Raw genomic sequence first — 10,522 nt, forward strand, 5'->3', positions numbered from 1 at the left:
AGAGGTTCTTCATCGCCAGTGCCTTCGAACATTTTGGATCTAAATCTTAGTGATTTCCACATTGATAGTGATGCTTTTGGTCTTTCCCCTTATCGTTCGGCATTCTCAGGCTCGGGACCTCTGCCGGGAGTTACCCCTCCGGGTGGTTCATCTAACCCGATAGATATTGGGGAGATTCCTGAGACTAGCAGCTTTCCGGCCCCAATTCCTTCTTCGGCTTCTGGCAAAGTATCATTTCTCCATTATTGGGTAGCTCCTGAGTTTGCTTCAGTTCTACAGCTTGTGCATTCGAGTTACCCGGAGACTTTTGCTTCATTTGCTTGCCAGTGTCCACTCATTCAGACTGCTCTTCTCGAGTCTCTTGCCACTATCTTATATAGCTTGGACAGGCAACGGTTGTGTGACCTTAATGGGAAGGTAGTCGAGACGGCGTATCAGGGGATCTCTGACATGGAGCGTCACCAAGTGGACTTATCATGGCTTCGGAAGCGCCTGGATATAGCTTCGAACGCCAGTCATCGGGTGGAACTTATGTCTGTGCTTGCCTCTTGTCGGACTTCTATAGATGAGACAAAGGCAACTCTTCGTGAACTTGAGTCGGGTTATGCTCGGGCCTTGGAGACTTTAGAGGCACACTGTACTATTTGTCCTCCGGATGTAGATGTGACGGGTAGCTTCTTCGAGGGTGTCTTTAGGAAAGATTGATTTTTTTTTTATCATTACTTTCTTGCCCCTTTCGATAAAAATGTTTTATCTAGGACAATGCAATGAAATGACAAAATTTTTGTTATTTGGATATTTTCGCATTGTTTTCTCATTCTACTTGATAAAATATTTATTTCGAATGATACAATGGAAAGAACAATCATATGCACATGTTTATAAAAGCTGAAATATTCTCATTAGTTCTTCAACTTTCTTGACAAAAGTATAATAGATTCACTGTAAGTGATGGGATAAAACATACACCATAGAGAAAACCAGCTTCTTCATAACGTAAGGGAAATACAACTTTTAGACAAAGTAAGAAAGTGAAAATGAATTTCAACATAGATGAGTCCAACTATGGGTAGTAATGCTTGATAAACTTTGCATTGAGCGGGCCAGTTCGGAAGCCGTCTTCAACCCTTACGAGTTTGTAGTACCCGCTTGAGCTCGCCTGAGCCACCTTGTAGGGCCCTTCCCATTTTGGAGAAAACTTGGGCAAAGGCTGTCCTCGCATGATTGGGTCTACAATCTTCCATACTAGATCACCTTCTTCAAACTTCCTTGGTACCACAGTCTGGTTATAGGCTCGGGCGATGGACTCATGATACCTTTCCATGACTTTTGCAGCTCTGTCATGCTTTTCCTCTAATGCTTCCAATCTGGTGGTTCGAGGCTCCAATACCATCCCCGAGGCGAGAGCCATTCGAGCAGATGGCGTTTCCAACTCTATAGGTAACACTGCCTCGGACCCATACACAATGGAGTAAGGAGTTGCTTGAGTTGGCTTTCTCTTCGAAGTGCGATACGCCCATAGGACTACTATTAACTGTTCGGACCAAGTCCCCCCAAACTCATCCATCATCTTGCTCAGAATCCTTATCAGTGTCTTGTTTGTGGCTTCCGCTTGCCCGTTCCCTTTTGGATAGTAGGGTGTGGATTTGTGATGCTTCACTTGGTAAGTCTCTAGGAGGCTCTTCACATATTTGTTTATGAAGGGAGTGCCGTTATCCGAGAGGATGGTGTTTGGTACTCCAAATCAGCAAATGATATTCTCCTTGATGAAGTTCGCGACTGCAGGCCCCGTAGCGTTCTTCAGAGGAATTGCTTCGACCCACTTTGTACTCAATTCTGTGGCTGCGAGAATCCACTTGTATCCCTTAGAAGATGTGGAGATGGGCCCTATCAGATCGAAAGCCCAGGTATGGAACGGCCATGGCGTTCGGATACTATGCAGGTCTACAACGGGAGCATGGATCAAATTTCCGTGTTTCTGACAAGTCTGGCACCTCTTCACATGATGGGATGCATCTGACTCCATGGTCGGCCAGTAATACCCAAGGTGTATAAGTTGCTCGAACAGCCGAGCCCCTCATTGATGTTCAATCTCGTGGGCTCTTCTGAGGACTAGATCTGACTCCTCCTTGGAGAGACACCTCAGGGGAGTGCCTTCAATACTTCTTCTATACAGCTTGTCCTGATCAAGAAAGTACCGTCTCGCTCTCCTCTTGAGGTGTGCAATGTCCCTTGGGCTCTCAGGTAGTGTTCCCTCTTTGAGATAGTCAATGTAGACTTGCCTCCAGTCAGGGGTATCAATTTCAAAGCAACTCTCATCCTCCCGGATGTATGACTGACACTTGGGGCATTCCTTCTGTAATTGATTCGAGTCCTTCTCCATCTCGGGCCAATAATAACCTTGTCTTTGGATTCTTCTATACAGACTGATATCCCCATCCCCGCAAGACTTTTCATGGATTTGTTGTAGTCGGAAGCTTGCTTCTTGTTGGCCAACACACCAGGCTAGGAATCCGGTACCCCCTCGGAAGTAAAGTTCACCTTGAATAATTGTGAATTGGGCAAGCTTGGCCATAGTCAGTTTTCCAACTTTGCTTCTGAGTTGTTCGAGGACTTCTCCTCTCCAGTCCTCCGGAAGGTCTTTGTCTTCGGGTATTATTGAAGGTTCTGTTCTCTTCTTGATAACAATCGTTGCCTCTTCCTCTGGAATGTCAACTCTTGCCCCTAATGTTGCGAGGGCATCTGAAAACTTGTTGTCGGAGCGAGGCACATGCTCTATTTCGACCTTCTGAAATTTGTCAAGAAGCCTTTGGACTGTTGTTCGATATGTGGCCAAAGCAGGCTCCTTTAAGACGAACTGTCCTGAAACTTGCTTCACTATCAGCTTTGAGTCCCCCCGGATCCGAATCTTCTTGATACTGTGCTTCTCAGCTGCTATCAAGCCTAAAATAAGAGCCTCATACTCGGCTTCGTTATTCGAACAATGAAAATCCAGTTTATAAGACAAATATAACTTTTCCCCACTTTTGCTTGTAAGGACTATCCCGGTTCCTCCCTTCCCTCCGGCTGCTGCTCCGTCAAAGCTCAATGTCCAGAAGCTTTCCTCGGAAGCCATAGCTGCGTGCACCTCTCCTCTTAATTCTTCATTCACTGGTTCATAGTCACCACTTGGAAATTGGGCAAGGAGATCAGCTAAGGCTTGGCTTTTGATCGCCTTGGGGGCTATACATGTGATCTCGAATTCACCCAGTGCTAACAACCATCTTGCCACCTTCCCGGTTAGAGCAGGCTTGCTGAGGAGGTATCGGATTGGGTCACTTCTAGTAACAATCTGAATCTGATGTGCTAGGAAGTAATGTCTGAGCTTTTGGGCAGTGAATACCAAAGCTAAACAATGTCTCTCTACTGGAGTATATCGGACTTCTGCTCCTCGAATCTTCCGACTGATGTAATACACCGGGCGTTCTACTCCATCTACATCTTGGACCAATAATGCCCCTATGGACTTGGGGGTTGAAGTTAGGTACAACATTAGAGGCACCCCGGGCTGCGGGGCTATCATGGTCTGAGGCGAGGTCAAGGCCGCCTTGATTCTCTCAAAGGCCTTTTGGTGCTCTTGGTTCCACTCGAACTTGGCATCTCCTTTTAACAAAGAGCCAAAAGGCTCAGAGATCTCTGCCAGTGCTGGGATAAACCTCCGAATATAAGACACCTTCCCGAGGAACTTCTTTAACTCCTTCTGAGAATGCGGGGGAGGCATTGCTCTGATAGATTTGACCTTGTCTTCATCTGCCTCGATACCATGCCTATGTACAAGAAACCCGAGGAACTTCCCGGCCGTCACCCCGAAAGCACATTTGAGAGGATTCATCCTCATTTTGAATTTCTGGCACCTCTTGAATACCTTCTCAAGGTCTCGAAGATGGTCTTCTTCTTTCTTGGATTTCACCACTAGATCATCAACATAATCTTCCACCTCATGATGGATCATGTCATGAAAGATTGCAGTCATAGCCCTTTGGTAAGTTGCACCGGCATTCTTGAGTCCGAAAGGCATGACTGTATAGAAGAAGTTTCCGAGAGGTGTTCTGAAAGCAGTCTTTTCTGCGTCCTCTTCAGCCATCTTAATCTGATTGTATCCACTGAATCCATCCATGAATGAGAACATCTGGTGTCCCGAGGTAATATCCACGAGGGTGTCGATGTGAGGAAGAGGGAATTCATCCTTCGGGCAAGATTTGTTCAAATCTCGAAAGTCTACACATACTCTGATTTGGCCATTCTTCTTCTTTACTGGCACGATGTTTGCTAACCACGTGGGATACTGTATTGGCCGGATGAAACCAGCCTGTTGAAGTTTTTCAATCTCCTCCTTAATCTTCTCTTCGAGATCTGGATGATATTTTCGAGCAGCTTGCTTAATTGGCTTGGAGTTTGGGAATACATCAAGATAGTGGGAGACTAGGTCAGGATCTAGTCCGGGCATTTCCTTATATGACCAAGCAAACACATCTGAGTATCGGCTTATCAACTTTAACAACTGTTCCCGCTTTTCTGGGCTAAGGCTCGAACTTACGAATACCGGCCTCGGTGCATCTTGTCCATCACTCAGATCTATTTCGATAAGTTGTTCGGGCTGAGGCTTCGGCCCATCTTGCATACATTCTGGAGCCACTTCAGGCTTTATTACTATATCATTGTTAGGAGGCTCTTCTTTTGACTCGGAGTCGGTGACTGAAGAAACCGACTCCCCACACCTTCATAAATAATACACCATCTTGCCTCCTTCTCGAACTTTCATCACCTTCCGAGGAATAGGCGGACTTTCTGGTCTAGACATCGCCCGCTTACTTGATTCTGTCATCGGCTCCTTGTCATCTTTGATATCCTCCCAACGAGGAATTTTGACCCCTCGAGGCTTAGAGGTGGTGGGAACTTCTTCGACAGCTAGTTCGGTGAAGTAGATGGCATCAGAATAATGAGCTTCATGGATCTCGAACGGCCTTTCTGTAGCCTGAATTGTCACCGTCTTCTTTCCCCATTTAGCCTTAACACACTGATGATAACTTGATGGTACAGCCCCATATCTATGCATCCAGGTCCTCCCTAGAATGATGTGATAATTTGCCTCAGAATCGATAATATGGAACTTGGTGGCCGAGCGAATCTCTCCGACGGCTAAATCAACTGTTACGCATCTGATAGTAACTCTCCTTTCTCCACCGAAGCCAGTGATGACTATCGGCTGCTTCACAATGCGTTCTTCAGAGATTCCGGCCTTTTCTAGAGTAGCGCGAGTCATAATGTTGATAGAGGCTCCACTATCTAGAAAGGCCCTTTTGAACTCAACCCCGTTAATAAAAAGCAGTCACATAGAGCGGGCGATTGTGAGAAAAAGGATACTTCCGATCAACCTCGGAGAAAGTAATGGCACTAGATTGCTCTTTTGCCTTCCTCGGGATAGATCCCTCAGTCGACATGCATTCCTCATGGTGTGCCTCGGCTATATTAATGATAGACTTGGTGATTTCTGTTCTTGCCTCCTTGGAAAGTCCAAGCTGGTCAAAGAACTGCTTGAACTTTACACAGTCTTGCAAGGTTTTGGCATAGTGATCCGGATCTTTTTCCACTCTTGGAGGCTCGTAGTTAACCATCTCCTCGGTCTCTTCAAAATAAGATGCCACATAAACATGGTGTCCTCCTCTTCCGTAGTACTCTTCTCCTCTTTCTGGATCAAAGGGATCTTCGCCATGAGTCATAAATGTTCTGCCCTCTGGATCGAGAGCATTTCCATAGTAAACTTGCTCACCCTCTGGCTCGAGGATGTCGTCCAGATAACAGTCATCGTCATCGAGATTAGCGATAGCCTCGATCATTGGGCCTTCATAAGCTATCATAGCAACATTCTTGCCCTTGTCTCGGTGTTGAGGATATGGTTGTTCTCGGATGTCTTGAGTCCCTCGCTTTTTGAACCTCAATTCGTCTGCCTCGACTTTAGCTCTGAAGATTTTCCTGAGAGTCCAACACTTCTCTGTCGGATGTTTCAATGTACGATGGTAGACACAAAATTCAGGGCTCTCACGGTCCTTTTTTGATGGCATTTCTTCAACATAAGGCAATTTTAGCTCTCCGTCAGCCACCCATTCCTTAACTAGAGCTTTCACTTCCTCGATTCCACATGGATAAGAAACATTCCCCTTTTCACCATTATATTGCTTTCTTTTCTGGCCTCTATGACCTCCTCCTTGTGAATTTCGGGTATCCGGGGCAGAGGCAGCAGCAACGATAGGTCCATGAGATGACTTGAAACTAGTCTTGTAACTGGCTTTAAATCCGGACTCCTGAGCCTGAGGAATGCTAATGTTCCGAGCTGCTTCTATTAATGCCGAGAAGGTGGGTAGCTTGTGGTTAACTAGAAACATTTTGTACCTGCTCAATGCCCCTTCTAGACAAATTTGAACCAGATAACTCTCCTCAACTGCTTCATGACAATCCACGGCCTTGTCCTGAAACCTTTTGACGTAGTCAAGGATGTCTTCACTTTCTTGTTGCTTCTCTTTACACAATGTAAGTGTGGTCACCTTCTCCGCCACTTGAAAGAACTTGGAGTGGAATTTGTTAACCATTTCCTCCCAACTTCGGACAGAGTTCGGGGCCAAATTAACATACCAACTATATGCTCGGTCGGTGAGGGACTTAGAGAATTCTCTCAGTCGGAGGACGTGGTTTGAACCATGAATACCTAGAGTCTCGATGAATCGCACAACATGTTCTCGGGCATTTCCTTGTTTGCCGTCGAACTTGATGAACTTCGGCACTGTATACCCCTCAGGGTATGGATAGCTCAGCATCTCAATGGGGTAAGGTGGCTTGACGTCTGGATCAGGCAAAGAGGGTAAGGTCCTCTTGCCCCGTTCGAGATCGAACATGGCCTGCACATCGGCGAGAGTGAGAAACTGTTGAGGGAGAGAGTTTGATGGTGGTATTCCCGGGACTTGGCTTATGTACCCGAAGACTGAGCTAGGGGCGTCTTGGCCATTCTGGTGCTGCGAATTCATCATTGGTGAGGACATTTGACGATACTGGCCATCAGCGCCTATAGACAAGCCAGTTGGTGATGGGATATTGAATTGAGGCCCATAGAGTCCACCGCACGGCACCGCTATACCGGGTTGTGCTTGCAGATTTGTTGTCGGCACCAAAGGAGGCCCGCTTGGTGCTTGGGTAACATTTACTGGTGGCGTAACAAGATTAGGTACGGGCAGAGCTCCCTTTTGCGCCATCATGCTCCTTATGTTTTCCTGGACACCAACAGTCGCCGGAGCACCATTCATTACACCAGAGACTCCCCTAGTCACCATTGGATCTTGGCTTGGCACGCCATGGAGCCCGGGCATGGGCAAACTGCCGCCGCCTACTGTGGTTTGAGCATGTGTTACTGTGGCCGTGTTGCCATGAGCCATAGGCTGATTGGGGCCTACTTCTCCTTGGATTTGATTTTGCGCTCCGGCGGGAATAACTCCACCACCAGTTTGATTTCCGTTTGGCGCCGGTGCAAAGTTGGAACTCATCACCAACATGGTATGAGTGAGATTCTGAAGAGTGGTAAGAATCTCTTGCTGAGTATTCTGAAGTCCTTGAATGGCTTCAAGCAAAAGTGGTTGATCCGGAGCAATGGTTCTGTCATCACCACCATTAGAGGATCCTTGTTGGTGAACTTCATCTTCTCCCGCCATCCTTGTTGGAGTTGTGTGGATTCCAGATCTCGTTGAGACCATTAACCAATCCGCCTCCCCAGCGGAGTCGCCAAAATGTAGGAGAGGGTTCACGAAAAGAGTTAGAAAATTCGAAGATCGAATTCTCTAGAATATGATGAGAGGCTTAGATTCTTCAATAATCTCAACTTAGGAACACAACAACAAAGGAGATGATGGAGATAAGAGATTGGGTGAAGAAGAAAGCAAAATGGCTACAGAATAGAATAATGGCAAGGCTCTCCCAGGGATCTCCCACTTTCACTCTCAAGGTTGATAATGGAGAGGGGAAATTAGTTCTTTCCCAAGAGTTCAAAAATCTCCAAAATCCATCCCTTGTAAAGCTATGGGTGGGTGCTATTTATAGGCACCTCATGATGTAGGATGGAGCCCATGTGCAAGGCACATGGGGGATATTCTCTCTAACCACCTTGTCCGAGGAGGTGACCTCTCCGAGGAGGTGACTTCTCCGAGGATGAGAAAACCCCGAAGAGGAGATCAATCCCTCGGCGAACCCTTCTTCTTAGCCACACCTAACCAATGATCCCCAATCATCCCAAAGGGTCAGGGGTAGTCCCAGAGGACGTCCTGCCGCAAAAATATTGCCGAGTCTCATGGACCCCCCGGGGTCGTGCCACCTCGACCCGGGTATAGGCTAGTTTAACCGAAGAGTGAATTTATCTCCACTCACCGTCCTCGGGATCGGGTCCTTTGTTCGAACTCCATTACGCCCATGGTTCTGGTGCGTAGATCCCGGAAAGCTCCGAGCCCGCAAGTGTTCTGGGACTCATTAACGGAGCGACTTCTAGATTGCGTCTGAATCCGTTCGAAGCCAAGTACTTCGGATCTCTAGATTCGTGGGTCCGAACCCTTTCGAGTCCGAGTGCCTCGGATCTCTAGGCTTGCTTAATACCCTTTCGAGTCCGGGCCCGAGTAAGTCTCTAGGTTCGTGGATCCGAACCCTTTCGAGGCTTAGAGCCATTTAGCCCATTTGATGGTGATAAATCTGGTCCCACCAGTCTTGGACTTGCGATAAATTTGGGCCCACTAATCTTGGGCTATTGGGCCTAAATAATTTAGTGGGCTCAAATTAGCCCCTCTTACAAAGTTAAAATTTGTTAAAATTATCAAATCAAGTTTAAACAATTAACTATTTATTTCGTTTATCACGCATAGAAACAACTGAAACAATCCACCAAAAGAAAGAGGGGGAGATGAATTAAGGCAACGAAAGAATAATACCTTGTTAATTAGGGATCAGACTCCAAATTTGAGATCCACTGCTCTCTCCTCCTCAAAAGCAATCAATCCCTAGGGTTTTCAACCAAACCTGCTCAATGCTTGTTCTATACATATACTAGGATTCTTTTTAATTTTGGTTTTGATGTTTGATTCGAAGATAACTGGTGGAAACCATGCTATGCACGGATTTTATAAATTAAAAAAATTTTTTTATTATAAATATATTTAATTAATTTAATATTTTATCTTGGCATATACATGAAAATTCATAAATTATTTTTTGTATTTATAAATTTATAAATTATTAATTTAAAAAAATTTAAAATATATATATATATATATAAATTTATTTAGTGCAATTTTGATAATTTGTAATAAATAAATAAATAAATCTAATTAGATGAGGTTACATTAGTTATGATATTCCTTTTTTTGTTATGAAAATATACCGATTTAAAAGTTATAATTAAGAAAAATATATAATTTTATTATTAAATATGAAGCGAAGTGATATTTAACAATAATTGATATGATATTTCTGTTATTAATCTAATAATTTAAGTTACATTTCTTTTGATTTTAATTTTATAATTAAAAATACAATATGCACACGAATTTCTAGTCTTTAATAATAAAAAAGTTTTAGAATATTTTTAACCTTTCATCATTTTCTTTTAATTTTTTTTATCTAATTTAATTTTAAATTTAAATAAAAAATTTAATTTTATATGAATTACTTTAATTTTTTCATTAAATTTTTATCAATTTTTAAAAGAACTTTTATTTTTATCCCATTTTTTTTTCTTTTCATCAATTTTATTGGGAAAAAATAATAATTTCCAACTCTTTACCTTTTAAAATTTTTATCAAATTATAATTCGATAAAAAAAATATTAAGAGTTGAAGATTCTATTAATTAGAATTACAGTGAATTAACATTTTGAAATAGTGAAAGTTTGAGTATGTGGTTGAGTGAAATGTATAATTTGATTAATTCTCTTCTCATATTTGTATAAAAATTGACACTTATAACCATATCATTATAAGTCGGATTATGAATTTTTTTTTTGAGATGTCAAATATTTTTCATTTGTAAATATCTTATCTATTAAAAAAAAGAAAAAATAACGAAAAAAAAAAGCAAAAAAATGTGCAACTTTTGGATATGTGTTTATCAATTTTGTTTTGTGGACATAAACAACTGATGTTCCAATTTAAAAAATAAAAAAAAAATAGATTTATTTTTTTTGGATAAAAGAAGCCACCTAACTCCTATATATATATACTATTTTCAGATGAACTGTTTTAACCACATAAAAAAATAGAAATTATATTTGGAGATTATTATGTTATTATATACAAATATAGTGGTAACAAATTAATTAATATATATATGAAAAGTTATACTAAACTTTCATTTTTAATTAATTGCATAATGATTAACAAACTAACAAATAGTAATAATGGTATAATAGGATATAAAGAGGATAAAAATAAAAATAAAACACAAAGATATTTAAAAGTTT

General features: G+C 42.6%; 1 protein-coding gene across 2 annotated transcripts in view; it reads right to left on the reverse strand.

Moving 5' to 3' along the window:
- LOC114275288 (putative F-box protein At3g58860) overlaps window positions 1–9,159 on the reverse strand; it is a 29,136-nt gene extending 19,977 nt beyond the window's left edge. For both annotated transcript variants that reach the window (XM_028217298.2, XM_082909733.1), the window contains exon 1: window positions 8,997–9,159. The gene's annotated coding sequence lies outside the window, so the exon portion shown is untranslated. The remainder of the gene's footprint in view (window positions 1–8,996) is intronic.
- Window positions 9,160–10,522: the final 1,363 nt, after the last annotated feature.

This window comes from Camellia sinensis, chromosome 15 (assembly GCF_055761805.1).
Source record: "Camellia sinensis isolate YWXY chromosome 15, ASM5576180v1, whole genome shotgun sequence".
Lineage (NCBI taxonomy): Eukaryota > Viridiplantae > Streptophyta > Magnoliopsida > Ericales > Theaceae > Camellia > Camellia sinensis.